The sequence below is a fragment of the Solea solea genome (assembly GCF_958295425.1).
Source record: "Solea solea chromosome 4 unlocalized genomic scaffold, fSolSol10.1 SUPER_4_unloc_7, whole genome shotgun sequence".
NCBI classification, from domain to species: domain Eukaryota; kingdom Metazoa; phylum Chordata; class Actinopteri; order Pleuronectiformes; family Soleidae; genus Solea; species Solea solea.
In genome coordinates, this window is record NW_026704015.1 from 1 (window position 1) to 17,138 (window position 17,138).

Consider the following 17,138-nt stretch of genomic DNA (forward strand, 5'->3'; position numbering starts at 1 on the left):
TACCTAACCCTAACCCTTACCCTAACCCTAACCCTAACCCTTACCCTAACCCTTACCCTAACCCTAACCCTAACCCTAACCCTAACCCTAACCCCTAACCCTTGCCCCCCGTGGGTGGTGGGGCACTCTGTTTCCTCACCCTAACCCTAACCCTAACCCTTACCCTAACCCTAACCCTAACTCAAAAACTACACGTTTGGTCATGGGGTGTTTTAGGCTGGCTAGGTGCGGCTCCTCGAGACGCATCGTTAGACACCTAGCTCGGCTTTCTAGCACCTTCCTAACTCGAGATAAGTTCAGAATGACCGAAGAATTTTCGGTCATTTTTCCATATCTCGGCTTCCTTTTGTCCCACAATCACGGGGGTTTCACCAGGGGCTCCGGAGGGTGCCTAAATGGGGGGGCGGACGTTGGTTTGGAGTCGATCCCACCCTTCGTTCAAAAGTTATTCGCGGAATGACCGCAAAATGGTGGTTTTCATCCCTATACCTAACCCTAACCCTTACCCTTACCCTACCCTTACCCTTACCCTGCCTTTGCTCCGCCGCCCCCCGTGGGTGGTGGGGCACTCTGTTTCCTCACCCTAACCCTAACCCTAACCCTTACCCTAACCCTAACCCTAACTCAAAAACTACACGTTTGGTCATGGGGTGTTTTAGGCTGGCTAGGTGCGGCTCCTCGAGACGCATCGTTAGACACCTAGCTCGGCTTTCTAGCACCTTCCTAACTCGAGATAAGTTCAGAATGACCGAAGAATTTTCGGTCATTTTTCCATATCTCGGCTTCCTTTTGTCCCACAATCACGGGGGTTTCACCAGGGGCTCCGGAGGGTGCCTAAATGGGGGGGCGGACGTTGGTTTGGAGTCGATCCCACCCTTCGTTCAAAAGTTATTCGCGGAATGACCGCAAAATGGTGGTTTTCATCCCTATACCTAACCCTAACCCTTACCCTAACCCTTACCCTAACCCTTACCCTAACCCTAACCTTACCCTAACCCTACCCTTACCCTTACCCCCTAACCCTAACCCTTACCCTTACCCCTAACCCTAACCCTTACCCTAACCCTAACCCTAACCCTTACCCTAACCCTTACCCTAACCCTAACCCTAACCCTAACCCTAACCCTAACCCCTAACCCTTGCCCCCCGTGGGTGGTGGGGCACTCTGTTTCCTCACCCTAACCCTAACCCTAACCCTTACCCTAACCCTAACCCTAACTCAAAAACTACACGTTTGGTCATGGGGTGTTTTAGGCTGGCTAGGTGCGGCTCCTCGAGACGCATCGTTAGACACCTAGCTCGGCTTTCTAGCACCTTCCTAACTCGAGATAAGTTCAGAATGACCGAAGAATTTTCGGTCATTTTTCCATATCTCGGCTTCCTTTTGTCCCACAATCACGGGGGTTTCACCAGGGGCTCCGGAGGGTGCCTAAATGGGGGGGCGGACGTTGGTTTGGAGTCGATCCCACCCTTCGTTCAAAAGTTATTCGCGGAATGACCGCAAAATGGTGGTTTTCATCCCTATACCTAACCCTAACCCTTACCCTTACCCTACCCTTACCCTTACCCTGCCTTTGCTCCGCCGCCCCCCGTGGGTGGTGGGGCACTCTGTTTCCTCACCCTAACCCTAACCCTAACCCTTACCCTAACCCTAACCCTAACTCAAAAACTACACGTTTGGTCATGGGGTGTTTTAGGCTGGCTAGGTGCGGCTCCTCGAGACGCATCGTTAGACACCTAGCTCGGCTTTCTAGCACCTTCCTAACTCGAGATAAGTTCAGAATGACCGAAGAATTTTCGGTCATTTTTCCATATCTCGGCTTCCTTTTGTCCCACAATCACGGGGGTTTCACCAGGGGCTCCGGAGGGTGCCTAAATGGGGGGGCGGACGTTGGTTTGGAGTCGATCCCACCCTTCGTTCAAAAGTTATTCGCGGAATGACCGCAAAATGGTGGTTTTCATCCCTATACCTAACCCTAACCCTAACCCTAACCCTTACCCTAACCCTAACCCTTACCCTAACCCTAAATGGGGGGGCGGACGTTGGTTTGGAGTCGATCCCACCCTTCGTTCAAAAGTTATTCGCGGAATGACCGCAAAATGGTGGTTTTCATCCCTATACCTAACCCTAACCCTTACCCTTACCCTACCCTTACCCTTACCCTGCCTTTGCTCCGCCGCCCCCCCGTGGGTGGTGGGGCACTCTGTTTCCTCACCCTAACCCTAACCCTAACCCTTACCCTAACCCTAACCCTAACTCAAAAACTACACGTTTGGTCATGGGGTGTTTTAGGCTGGCTAGGTGCGGCTCCTCGAGACGCATCGTTAGACACCTAGCTCGGCTTTCTAGCACCTTCCTAACTCGAGATAAGTTCAGAATGACCGAAGAATTTTCGGTCATTTTTCCATATCTCGGCTTCCTTTTGTCCCACAATCACGGGGGTTTCACCAGGGGCTCCGGAGGGTGCCTAAATGGGGGGGCGGACGTTGGTTTGGAGTCGATCCCACCCTTCGTTCAAAAGTTATTCGCGGAATGACCGCAAAATGGTGGTTTTCATCCCTATACCTAACCCTAACCCTTACCCTAACCCTTACCCTAACCCTTACCCTAACCCTAACCCTTACCCTAACCCTACCCTTACCCTTACCCCTAACCCTAACCCTTACCCTAACCCTAACCCTAACCCTTACCCTAACCCTTACCCTAACCCTAACCCTAACCCTAACCCTAACCCTAACCCCTAACCCTTGCCCCCCGTGGGTGGTGGGGCACTCTGTTTCCTCACCCTAACCCTAACCCTAACCCTTACCCTAACCCTAACCCTAACTCAAAAACTACACGTTTGGTCATGGGGTGTTTTAGGCTGGCTAGGTGCGGCTCCTCGAGACGGCATCGTTAGACACCTAGCTCGGCTTTCTAGCACCTTCCTAACTCGAGATAAGTTCAGAATGACCGAAGAATTTTCGGTCATTTTTCCATATCTCGGCTTCCTTTTGTCCCACAATCACGGGGGTTTCACCAGGGGCTCCGGAGGGTGCCTAAATGGGGGGGCGGACGTTGGTTTGGAGTCGATCCCACCCTTCGTTCAAAAGTTATTCGCGGAATGACCGCAAAATGGTGGTTTTCATCCCTATACCTAACCCTAACCCTTACCCTTACCCTACCTCCCTTACCCTTACCCTGCCTTTGCTCCGCCGCCCCCCGTGGGTGGTGGGGGCACTCTGTTTCCTCACCCTAACCCTAACCCTAACCTTACCCTAACCCTAACCCTAACTCAAAAACTACACGTTTGGTCATGGGGTGTTTTAGGCTGGCTAGGTGCGGCTCCTCGAGACGCATCGTTAGACACCTAGCTCGGCTTTCTAGCACCTTCCTAACTCGAGATAAGTTCAGAATGACCGAAGAATTTTCGGTCATTTTTCCATATCTCGGCTTCCTTTTGTCCCACAATCACGGGGGTTTCACCAGGGGCTCCGGAGGGTGCCTAAATGGGGGGGCGGACGTTGGTTTGGAGTCGATCCCACCCTTCGTTCAAAAGTTATTCGCGGAATGACCGCAAAATGGTGGTTTTCATCCCTATACCTAACCCTAACCCTTACCCTAACCCTAACCCTAACCCTTACCCTAACCCTTACCCTAACCCTAACCCTAACCCTAACCCTAACCCTAACCCCTAACCCTTGCCCCCCGTGGGTGGTGGGGCACTCTGTTTCCTCACCCTAACCCTAACCCTAACCCTTACCCTAACCCTAACCCTAACTCAAAAACTACACGTTTGGTCATGGGGTGTTTTAGGCTGGCTAGGTGCGGCTCCTCGAGACGCATCGTTAGACACCTAGCTCGGCTTTCTAGCACCTTCCTAACTCGAGATAAGTTCAGAATGACCGAAGAATTTTCGGTCATTTTTCCATATCTCGGCTTCCTTTTGTCCCACAATCACGGGGGTTTCACCAGGGGCTCCGGAGGGTGCCTAAATGGGGGGGCGGACGTTGGTTTGGAGTCGATCCCACCCTTCGTTCAAAAGTTATTCGCGGAATGACCGCAAAATGGTGGTTTTCATCCCTATACCTAACCCTAACCCTTACCCTTACCCTACCCTTACCCTTACCCTGCCTTTGCTCCGCCGCCCCCCGTGGGTGGTGGGGCACTCTGTTTCCTCACCCTAACCCTAACCCTAACCCTTACCCTAACCCTAACCCTAACTCAAAAACTACACGTTTGGTCATGGGGTGTTTTAGGCTGGCTAGGTGCGGCTCCTCGAGACGCATCGTTAGACACCTAGCTCGGCTTTCTAGCACCTTCCTAACTCGAGATAAGTTCAGAATGACCGAAGAATTTTCGGTCATTTTTCCATATCTCGGCTTCCTTTTGTCCCACAATCACGGGGGTTTCACCAGGGGCTCCGGAGGGTGCCTAAATGGGGGGGCGGACGTTGGTTTGGAGTCGATCCCACCCTTCGTTCAAAAGTTATTCGCGGAATGACCGCAAAATGGTGGTTTTCATCCCTATACCTAACCCTAACCCTTACCCTAACCCTTACCCTAACCCTTACCCTAACCCTAACCCTTACCCTAACCCTACCCTTACCCTTACCCCTAACCCTAACCCTTACCCTAACCCTAACCCTAACCCTTACCCTAACCCTTACCCTAACCCTAACCCTAACCCTAACCCTAACCCTAACCCCTAACCCTTGCCCCCCGTGGGTGGTGGGGCACTCTGTTTCCTCACCCTAACCCTAACCCTAACCCTTACCCTAACCCTAACCCTAACTCAAAAACTACACGTTTGGTCATGGGGTGTTTTAGGCTGGCTAGGTGCGGCTCCTCGAGACGCATCGTTAGACACCTAGCTCGGCTTTCTAGCACCTTCCTAACTCGAGATAAGTTCAGAATGACCGAAGAATTTTCGGTCATTTTTCCATATCTCGGCTTCCTTTTGTCCCACAATCACGGGGGTTTCACCAGGGGCTCCGGAGGGTGCCTAAATGGGGGGGCGGACGTTGGTTTGGAGTCGATCCCACCCTTCGTTCAAAAGTTATTCGCGGAATGACCGCAAAATGGTGGTTTTCATCCCTATACCTAACCCTAACCCTTACCCTTACCCTACCCTTACCCTTACCCTGCCTTTGCTCCGCCGCCCCCCGTGGGTGGTGGGGCACTCTGTTTCCTCACCCTAACCCTAACCCTAACCCTTACCCTAACCCTAACCCTAACTCAAAAACTACACGTTTGGTCATGGGGTGTTTTAGGCTGGCTAGGTGCGGCTCCTCGAGACGCATCGTTAGACACCTAGCTCGGCTTTCTAGCACCTTCCTAACTCGAGATAAGTTCAGAATGACCGAAGAATTTTCGGTCATTTTTCCATATCTCGGCTTCCTTTTGTCCCACAATCACGGGGGTTTCACCAGGGGCTCCGGAGGGTGCCTAAATGGGGGGGCGGACGTTGGTTTGGAGTCGATCCCACCCTTCGTTCAAAAGTTATTCGCGGAATGACCGCAAAATGGTGGTTTTCATCCCTATACCTTACCCTAACCCTTACCCTAACCCTTACCCTAACCCTAACCCTTACCCTAACCCTACCCTTACCCTTACCCTTACCCTAACCCTTACCCTAACCCTAACCCTAACCCTAACCCTTACCCTACCCTAACCCTACCCTAACCCTTACCCTAACCCTAACCCTTACCCTTACCCTACCCTTACCCTTACCCTGCCTTTGCTCCGCCGCCCCCCGTGGGTGGTGGGGCACTCTGTTTCCTCACCCTAACCCTAACCCTAACCCTTACCCTAACCCTAACCCTAACTCAAAAACTACACGTTTGGTCATGGGGTGTTTTAGGCTGGCTAGGTGCGGCTCCTCGAGACGCATCGTTAGACACCTAGCTCGGCTTTCTAGCACCTTCCTAACTCGAGATAAGTTCAGAATGACCGAAGAATTTTCGGTCATTTTTCCATATCTCGGCTTCCTTTTGTCCCACAATCACGGGGGTTTCACCAGGGGCTCCGGAGGGTGCCTAAATGGGGGGGCGGACGTTGGTTTGGAGTCGATCCCACCCTTCGTTCAAAAGTTATTCGCGGAATGACCGCAAAATGGTGGTTTTCATCCCTATACCTAACCCTAACCCTTACCCTTACCCTACCCTTACCCTTACCCTGCCTTTGCTCCGCCGCCCCCCGTGGGTGGTGGGGCACTCTGTTTCCTCACCCTAACCCTAACCCTAACCCTTACCCTAACCCTAACCCTAACTCAAAAACTACACGTTTGGTCATGGGGTGTTTTAGGCTGGCTAGGTGCGGCTCCTCGAGACGCATCGTTAGACACCTAGCTCGGCTTTCTAGCACCTTCCTAACTCGAGATAAGTTCAGAATGACCGAAGAATTTTCGGTCATTTTTCCATATCTCGGCTTCCTTTTGTCCCACAATCACGGGGGTTTCACCAGGGGCTCCGGAGGGTGCCTAAATGGGGGGGCGGACGTTGGTTTGGAGTCGATCCCACCCTTCGTTCAAAAGTTATTCGCGGAATGACCGCAAAATGGTGGTTTTCATCCCTATACCTAACCCTAACCCTTACCCTACCCTAACCCTACCCTAACCCTTACCCTAACCCTAACCCTTACCCTTACCCTACCCTTACCCTTACCCTGCCTTTGCTCCGCCGCCCCCCGTGGGTGGTGGGGCACTCTGTTTCCTCACCCTAACCCTAACCCTAACCCTTACCCTAACCCTAACCCTAACTCAAAAACTACACGTTTGGTCATGGGGTGTTTTAGGCTGGCTAGGTGCGGCTCCTCGAGACGCATCGTTAGACACCTAGCTCGGCTTTCTAGCACCTTCCTAACTCGAGATAAGTTCAGAATGACCGAAGAATTTTCGGTCATTTTTCCATATCTCGGCTTCCTTTTGTCCCACAATCACGGGGGTTTCACCAGGGGCTCCGGAGGGTGCCTAAATGGGGGGGCGGACGTTGGTTTGGAGTCGATCCCACCCTTCGTTCAAAAGTTATTCGCGGAATGACCGCAAAATGGTGGTTTTCATCCCTATACCTAACCCTTACCCTAACCCTACCCTTACCCTTACCCTTACCCTAACCCTAACCCTAACCCTAACCCTTACCCTACCCTAACCCTACCCTAACCCTTACCCTAACCCTAACCCTTACCCTTACCCTACCCTTACCCTTACCCTGCCTTTGCTCCGCCGCCCCCCGTGGGTGGTGGGGCACTCTGTTTCCTCACCCTAACCCTAACCCTAACCCTTACCCTAACCCTAACCCTAACTCAAAAACTACACGTTTGGTCATGGGGTGTTTTAGGCTGGCTAGGTGCGGCTCCTCGAGACGCATCGTTAGACACCTAGCTCGGCTTTCTAGCACCTTCCTAACTCGAGATAAGTTCAGAATGACCGAAGAATTTTCGGTCATTTTTCCATATCTCGGCTTCCTTTTGTCCCACAATCACGGGGGTTTCACCAGGGGCTCCGGAGGGTGCCTAAATGGGGGGGCGGACGTTGGTTTGGAGTCGATCCCACCCTTCGTTCAAAAGTTATTCGCGGAATGACCGCAAAATGGTGGTTTTCATCCCTATACCTAACCCTAACCCTTACCCTTACCCTACCCTTACCCTTACCCTGCCTTTGCTCCGCCGCCCCCCGTGGGTGGTGGGGCACTCTGTTTCCTCACCCTAACCCTAACCCTAACCCTTACCCTAACCCTAACCCTAACTCAAAAACTACACGTTTGGTCATGGGGTGTTTTAGGCTGGCTAGGTGCGGCTCCTCGAGACGCATCGTTAGACACCTAGCTCGGCTTTCTAGCACCTTCCTAACTCGAGATAAGTTCAGAATGACCGAAGAATTTTCGGTCATTTTTCCATATCTCGGCTTCCTTTTGTCCCACAATCACGGGGGTTTCACCAGGGGCTCCGGAGGGTGCCTAAATGGGGGGGCGGACGTTGGTTTGGAGTCGATCCCACCCTTCGTTCAAAAGTTATTCGCGGAATGACCGCAAAATGGTGGTTTTCATCCCTATACCTAACCCTAACCCTTACCCTACCCTAACCCTACCCTAACCCTTACCCTAACCCTAACCCTTACCCTTACCCTACCCTTACCCTTACCCTGCCTTTGCTCCGCCGCCCCCCGTGGGTGGTGGGGCACTCTGTTTCCTCACCCTAACCCTAACCCTAACCCTTACCCTAACCCTAACCCTAACTCAAAAACTACACGTTTGGTCATGGGGTGTTTTAGGCTGGCTAGGTGCGGCTCCTCGAGACGCATCGTTAGACACCTAGCTCGGCTTTCTAGCACCTTCCTAACTCGAGATAAGTTCAGAATGACCGAAGAATTTTCGGTCATTTTTCCATATCTCGGCTTCCTTTTGTCCCACAATCACGGGGGTTTCACCAGGGGCTCCGGAGGGTGCCTAAATGGGGGGGCGGACGTTGGTTTGGAGTCGATCCCACCCTTCGTTCAAAAGTTATTCGCGGAATGACCGCAAAATGGTGGTTTTCATCCCTATACCTAACCCTAACCCTTACCCTAACCCTACCCTTACCCTAACCCTAACCCTTACCCTAACCCTAACCCTACCCCTTACCCTTACCCTACCCTTACCCTAACCCTAACCCTTACCCTAACCCTTACCCTAACCCTAACCCTAACCCTAACCCTACCCTAACCCTAACCCTACCCTAACCCTAACCCTAATTTATATTAAAGTAAAATAGAAAAAACAAATTATTGTTTGATTTAAATTCAAAATTGTATCCCTGGTCTCAGCAGAACCTCAAGATATGTTGGTGTGTGTGGGGGCCTGGCCTTCCCACACGGGGCGAGCTTTTCATGGACCGTGCCTTTGCTCCGCCGCCCCCCGTGGGTGGTGGGGCACTCTGTTTCCTCACCCTAACCCTAACCCTAACCCTTACCCTAACCCTAACCCTAACTCAAAAACTACACGTTTGGTCATGGGGTGTTTTAGGCTGGCTAGGTGCGGCTCCTCGAGACGCATCGTTAGACACCTAGCTCGGCTTTCTAGCACCTTCCTAACTCGAGATAAGTTCAGAATGACCGAAGAATTTTCGGTCATTTTTCCATATCTCGGCTTCCTTTTGTCCCACAATCACGGGGGTTTCACCAGGGGCTCCGGAGGGTGCCTAAATGGGGGGGCGGACGTTGGTTTGGAGTCGATCCCACCCTTCGTTCAAAAGTTATTCGCGGAATGACCGCAAAATGGTGGTTTTCATCCCTATACCTTACCCTAACCCCTAACCCTATTAATTCCAGAAACTGTTTATATAATAATTTGCAAACAATGTGGACTTAAATATGTCGGTGAGACTGGAAACACGATTTGCACCAGATTCTCACGACAGACATAACATTTTAAGAAAGAAAGACATCCATACTCACTTGGTTAAACACTTTCTTCAGCACGGCTGGGATTCAGTTCAGGCCTCCGTTCTTGAATCAAACCCGAATTGGAACGTGGCCCAGAGACGGAGAGCTGAGAGGGCCTGGATAATTAAATTAGGCAGTTTAATTCCACATGGTCTTAATGAGGTCTAGTTGTGGTGCTACATGGGACTGGATGGAGTGTGCAGTGATGAAATTCTCTTTTTTCCTTCCTTACCCTAAGCCCGGTTTGCAGAGGTCTTTAAAACAGGAGATTTGGGGTTTTCAAAGAGCACCAACTAGACATGATCACTTAGATCATTAGTAAATACAATTGATGCTGAGTATTTGTGGCATATTGGAGAAAGGAAACAATTTGTCTGCACCTTTTGGGTTACGATAAGTGGAGCTTTCAATGATTTGAAACCAAGTAAAGGGGTTTCCCTGGCAAGCCTACAGGGAGAAAGACAAGCAGACACACACAAACACACCCACTCATGCAGACAGGGAGAAACAGACAGCCATTTAACAGGAGAGGAAAAGGGAAAGGAAACAGGAGAGACATTGCATGTATATGCTAACAAGCAAAAGTATTCTTATAAACAATGTGTCCTTTTCACAAATGAACTCACTTTTTGCCACATCGTTTACTTTGGTTCACACACAAACACTGACAAAGATTTATTTTCAATTCAATTTTATTTGTATAACACCAAATCATTAACTCAAGGCACAACATGGAGAGCAGAGAAACTCAACAGTTCACAAAATGACTAAACACCAGGCATCAGTCGAGAGAAAAAAAACTCCCTTTTAACAGGAAGAAATCTCTGACAGAACCAGAATCAAAGATGTGCGGCCCTCTGCCTCGACCGGTTGGGGTGAAAAGAAAAATGGAGGACAGGAGAGGTGGGGGACAGAAAGGACAAGGGTTAGGGAGGGAGGTAGAGACAGGAGCAGAAATACATCAACCAAAACATGTTACAGAAATGTAAAACACAAGGGGCCCCCATTTTGGGCTGTGGAAGTGTCGATTAATGATTTTTGTTGTCGCTTTGTGTTGCTGTGGCAGCAAACACGAGGTTTTAATAGCGTTGTCGCTTTGTGTAACATTTTGAGTACGAGCAGACAATAATACAGATGTAACAACGTAACATGTCCTGGAGATGTCTTGGTGATCGGCCAAGCGTCAAGCTCAAAACTATGTTGGGTACCCTTTCTGGAATAGAGTACAACAAAAAAAAAAAAAAACATAAAGCAGCAACAAACATCAGTCACTTGTGCCAAAGGAGGAGATTGGGATACTCACCACCATAATTTCTTTATGTATCATGGTGGCCACTGACCGGGGGGGCGGGCTTTGACACTGGTAGGTCTCTAATCTGGAATAGATTAGAAAAAAGAAAAGCAGCAGAAAACATCCCAGTCATTTAAGTCACAGGAGGAGATTGGGATACTCACCACCATAGGTTATTCACGTATCATGGTGGCCACTGACTGGGGGGGCTTTGACACAGGTAGGTCTCTAATCTGGAATAGATTACAAAAAACCAACAGCAGCAGCATACATCGCAGTCATTTAAGTCACATGAGGAGTCTGGTATACTCGATACATAATTGGAGGACAGAGACAACGGACAACATGTACATCATATTTTTTGGAGAAAAGAGATTATGCTTAGTCTCTTTAGCATAAATATAGTCCAATCAAGTTCCATTGCATTGTGGCCGATCCAGTTCCATTGCATTGGGTCCGATCCAGTTTCATTGCAATAGGTCCATTCCAGTTCATTGCATTGTGTTCCATCCATTTCCATTGCATTGTGTCCGATCCATTTCCATTGCGTCCGATCCAGTTCCATTGCATTGGGTCCGATCCAGTTCCATCGGTCATAAAGCAGCAACAAACATCCGTCACTTAAGCCACAGGTGGGTTTGGGGATATTTGCCACCCTTTTTCCATTCAGGTGTCGCAGATCCATTTCCATTGGACAGCACCCAAAACAATACATTTCACCCAATGCATTGCACCAACTTTTGTGCACACTTTATGTTGCTGTGGCAGCAACCTCAAGGTTTTAATGGTGTTGTCGCCTTGTGTAACATTTTCAGTACGAGCAGACATTAATACAGATGTAACAATTTAACATATCCTATAGATGTCTTGGAGATCTGCTAAGCATTGCCTCAAACTCAAAACCATGTTGTGTCTCCATTCTGGAATAGAGTAGAAGAAAGAACACCGACAAAGCAGCAACAAACATCAGTCACTTGTGCCACAGGAGACTGGGATACTCGCCACCATAGGGTTTTTTTGTCATGGTGGCTACTGACCGGAGGGGGGGGGCTTTGAAGCAAGTAGGTCTCTATTCTGGAGTAGATCAGAAAAAAGCAAAGCAGCAGCAAACATCGCAGTCATTTAAGTCACAGGAGGAGATTGGCATACTCACCACCATAGGATCTTTATGTTTCATGGTGGCCACTGACCGGGGGGGCGGGCTTTGACACTGGTAGGTCTCTAATCTGGAATAGATTAGAAAAAAGTAAAGCAGCAGCAAACATCCCAGTCATTTAAATCACAGAAGGAGATTGGGATACTCATCACCATAAGTTCTTTATGTATCATGCTGGCCACTGACCGGGGGGGCGGGCTTTGACACTGGTAGGTCTCTAATCTGGAAAAGAGTAGAAAAAAATAACAGCAGCAAACATCCCAGTCATTTAAGTCACAGAAGGAGATTGGTATACTCACCACCATAGGTTCTTCACGTATCATGGTGGCCACTGACTGGGGGGGCTTGGACACAAGTAGGTCTCTATTCTGGAATAGATTAGAAAAAAGCAAAGCAGCAGCAAACATCCCAGTCATTTAAATCACAGGAGGAGATTGGGATACTCACCACCATAGGTTCTTTACGTATCATGGTGGCCACTGACCGGGGGGGGGGGGGCTTTGACACAAGTGGGTCTCTATTCTGGAATAGAGTACAAAAAAGAAACAGCAGCAGCATACATCGCAGTCATTTAAGTCACAGGAGGAGTCTGGTATACTCGACACAGAATAGGAGGACAGATACAACGGACGACATGTACATCACATTTTTTTGAGAAAAGAGATTATGCTTAGTCTCTTTAGCATAAGTATAGTCCAATCAAGTTCCATTGCGTTGTGTCCGATCCAGTTCCATTGCATTGTGTCCGATCTATTTCCATTGCATTGTGTCCTATCCAGTTCCATTGCATTGTGTCAGATCCAGTTCCATTGCATTGGGACCGATCCAGTTCAATTGCATAGGGTCCGATCCAGTTCCATTGCATTGTGTCCGATCCAGTTCCATTGCATTGTGTCAGATCCAGTTCCATTGCATTGGGACCGATCCAGTTCCATTGCATTGGGTCCCATCCAGTTCCATTGCATTGGGTCCGATCCAGTTCCATTGCATTGGGACCGATCCAGTTCCATTGCATTGTGTCAGATCCAGTTCCATTGCATTGGTCATAAAGCAGCAACAAACATCCGTCACTTAAGCCACAGGTGGGTTTGGGGATATTTGCCACCCTTTTTCCATTCAGGTGTCGCAGATCAATTGGACAGCACCCAATATAATACATTGCAACCAATGCATTGCACCAACTCCAAAAAAATACATTGTACCCAATGCATTGCACCAACTTTTGTGTACACTTTATGTTGCTGTGGCAGCAACCTCAAGGTTTTAATGGTGTTGTCGCTTTGTGTAACATTTTCAGTACGAGCAGACATTAATACAGATGTAACAATGTAACATATCCTATATATGTCTTGGAGATCTGCCAAGCGTTGCCTCAAATTTAAAACCATGTTGTGTCTCCATTCTGGAATAGAGTAGAAGAAAGAACACAGACAAAGCAGCAACAAACATCAGTCACTTGTCCCACAGGAGATTGGGATACTCGCCACCATAGGGTTTTTTTGTCATGGTGGCTACTGACCGGAGGGGGGGGCTTTGAAGCAAGTAGGTCTCTATTCTGGAATAGATTAGAAAAAAGAAAAGCAGCAGCAAACATCCCAGTCATTTAAGTCACAGTAGGAGATTGGGATACTCACCACCATAAATTCTTTATGTATCATGGTGGCCACTGACTGGGGGGCGGGCTTTGACACTGGTAGGTCTTTAATCTGGAATAGATTGGAAAAATTAAAGCAGCAGCAAACATCCCAGTCATTTAAATCACAGGAGGAGATTGGGATACTCACTACCATAAAATCTTTATGTATCATGCTGGCCACTGACCGGGGGCGGGCTTTGACACTGGTAGGTCTCTAATCTGGAATAGATTAGAAAAAAGAAAAAATCACAGCAGCAAACATCCCAGTCATTTAAGTCACAGGAGGAGATTGGGATACTCACCATCATAAATTCTTTATGTATCATGATGGCCACTGACCATGGGGGCGGGCTTTGACACAGGTAGGTCTCTAATCTGGAAAAGAGTAGAAAAATAAAACAGCATCAAACATCCCAGTCATTTAAGTCACAGGAGGAGATTGGGATACTCACCACCATAGGTTATTCACGTATCATGGTGGCCACTGACTGGGGGGGCTTTGACACAGGTAGGTCTCTAATCTGGAATAGATTACAAAAAACCAACAGCCGCAGCATACATCGCAGTCATTCAAGTCACATGAGGAGTCTGGTATACTCGATACATAATTGGAGGACAGAGACAACGGACGACATGTACATCATATTTTTTGGAGAAAAGAGATTATGCTTAGTCTCTTTAGCATAAATATAGTCCAATCAAGTTCCATTGCGTTGTGTCCGATCCAGTTCCATTGCATTGTGTCCGATCTATTTCCATTGCATTGTGTCCGATCCAGTTCCATTGCATCCCATCCATTTCCATTGCATTGGGTCCGATCCAGTTCCATTGCATTGGGTCCGATCCAGTTCCATTGTATTGTGTCCCATCCAGTTCCATTGCATTGTGTCCTATCCAGTTCCATTGCATTGGGTCCATTCCAGTTCCATTGCATTGTGTCCCATCCAGTTCCATTGCATAGGGTCCGATCCAGTTCCATTGCATTGTGTCAGATCCAGTTCCATTGCATTGGGACCGATCCAGTTCCATTGCATAGGGTCCGATCCAGTTCCATTGCATTGTGTCCGATCCAGTTCCATTGCATTGTGTCAGATCCAGTTCCATTGCATTGGGACCGATCCAGTTCCATTGCATAGGGTCCGATCCAGTTCCATTGCATTTTGTCAGATCCAGTTCCATTGCATTGGTCATAAAGCAGCAACAAACATCCGTCACTTAAGCCACAGGTGGGTTTGGGGATATTTGCCACCCTTTTTCCATTCAGGTGTCGCAGATCAATTGGACAGCACCCAATATAATACATTGCAACCAATGCATTGCACCAACTCCAAAAAAATACATTGTACCCAATGCATTGCACCAACTTTTGTGTACACTTTATGTTGCTGTGGCAGCAACCTCAAGGTTTTAATGGTGTTGTCGCTTTGTGTAACATTTTCAGTACGAGCAGACATTAATACAGATGTAACAATGTAACATATCCTATATATGTCTTGGAGATCTGCCAAGCGTTGCCTCAAATTTAAAACCATGTTGTGTCTCCATTCTGGAATAGAGTAGAAGAAAGAACACAGACAAAGCAGCATCAAACATCAGTCACTTGTCCCACAGGAGATTGGGATACTCGCCACCATAGGGTTTTTTTGTCATGGTGGCTACTGACCGGAGGGGGGGGCTTTGAAGCAAGTAGGTCTCTATTCTGGAATAGATTAGAAAAAAGAAAAGCAGCAGCAAACATCCCAGTCATTTAAATCACAGGAGGAGATTGGGATACTCACCACCATAATTTCTTCATGTATCATGCTGGCCACTGACCGGGGGGCGGGCTTTGACATTGGTAGTTCTCTAATCTGGAATAGATTAGAAAAAAGAAAAAAATTACAGCAGCAAACATCCCAGTCATTTAAGTCACAGAAGGAGATTGGTATACTCACCACCATAGGTTCTTCACGTATCATGGTGGCCACTGACTGGGGGGGCTTGGACACAAGTAGGTCTCTATTCTGGAATAGATTAGAAAAAAGCAAAGCAGCAGCAAACATCCCAGTCATTTAAATCACAGGAGGAGATTGGGATACTCACCACCATAATTTCTTCATGTATCATGCTGGCCACTGACCGGGGGGCGGGCTTTGACATTGGTAGTTCTCTAATCTGGAATAGATTAGAAAAAAGAAAAAAATTACAGCAGCAAACATCCCAGTCATTTAAGTCACAGGAGGAGATTGGTATACTCACCACCATAGGTTCTTCATGTATCATGGTGGCCACTGACTGGGTGGGCTTGGACACAAGTAGGTCTCTAATCTGGAATAGATTAGAAAAAAGCAAAGCAGCAGCAAACATCCCAGTCATTTAAATCACAGGAGGAGATTGGGATACTCACCACCATAGGTTCTTTATGTATCATGGTGGCCACTGACCGGGGGGGGCGGGCTTTGACACTGGTAGGTCTCTAATCTGGAATAGATTCGAAAAAAGAAAAGCAGCAGAAAACATCCCAGTCATTTAAGTCACAGGAGGAGATTGGGATACTCACCACCATAGGTTCTTTATGTATCATGGTGGCCACTGACCGGGGGGGGCAGGCTTTGACACTGGTAGGTCTCTAATCTGGAATAGATTCGAAAAAAGAAAAGCAGCAGAAAACATCCCAGTCATTTAAGTCACAGGAGGAGATTGGGATACTCACCATCATAAATTCTTTATGTATCATGGTGGCCACTGACCATGGGGGTGGGCTTTGACACAGGTAGGTCTCTAATCTGGAAAAGAGTAGAAAAAAAAACAGCATCAAACATCCCAGTCATTTAAGTCACAGGAGGAGATTGGGATACTCACCACCATAGGTTATTCACGTATCATGGTGGCCACTGACTGGGGGGGCTTTGACACAGGTAGGTCTCTAATCTGGAATAGATTACAAAAAACAAACAGCAGCAGCATACATCGCAGTCATTTAAGTCACATGAGGAGTCTGGTATACTCGATACATAATTGGAGGACAGAGACAACGGACGACATGTACATCATATTTTTTGGAGAAAAGAGATTATGCTTAGTCTCTTTAGCATAAGTATAGTCCAATTAAGTTCCATTGCGTTGTGTCCGATCCAGTTCCATTGCATTGTGTACAATCTATTTCCATTGCATTGTGTCCGATCCAGTTCCATTGCATTGGGTCCGATCCAGTTTCATTGCATTAGGTCCATTCCAGTTCATTGCATTGTGTTCCATCCATTTCCATTGCATTGTGTCCGATCCATTTCTATTGCATTGGGTCCGATCCAGTTCCATTGCATTGGGTCCGATCCAGTTCCATTGAATTGGGTCCCATCCAGTTCCATTGCATTGTGTCCGATCCAGTTCCATTGCATTGGGTCCGATCCAGTTTCAATGCATTAGGTCCATTCCAGTTCATTGCATTGTGTTCCATCCATTTCCATTGCATTGGGTCCGATCCATTTCCATTGCATTCGGTCCGATCCATTTCCATTGCATTCGGTCCGATCCAGTTCCATTGCATTGGGACCGATCCAGTTCCATTGCATTCGGTCCCATCCAGTTCCATTGCATTGTGTCCCATCCAGTTCCATTGCATCCGATCCAGTTCCATTGCATTGGGTCCGATCCAGTTCCATCGGTCATAAAGCAGCAA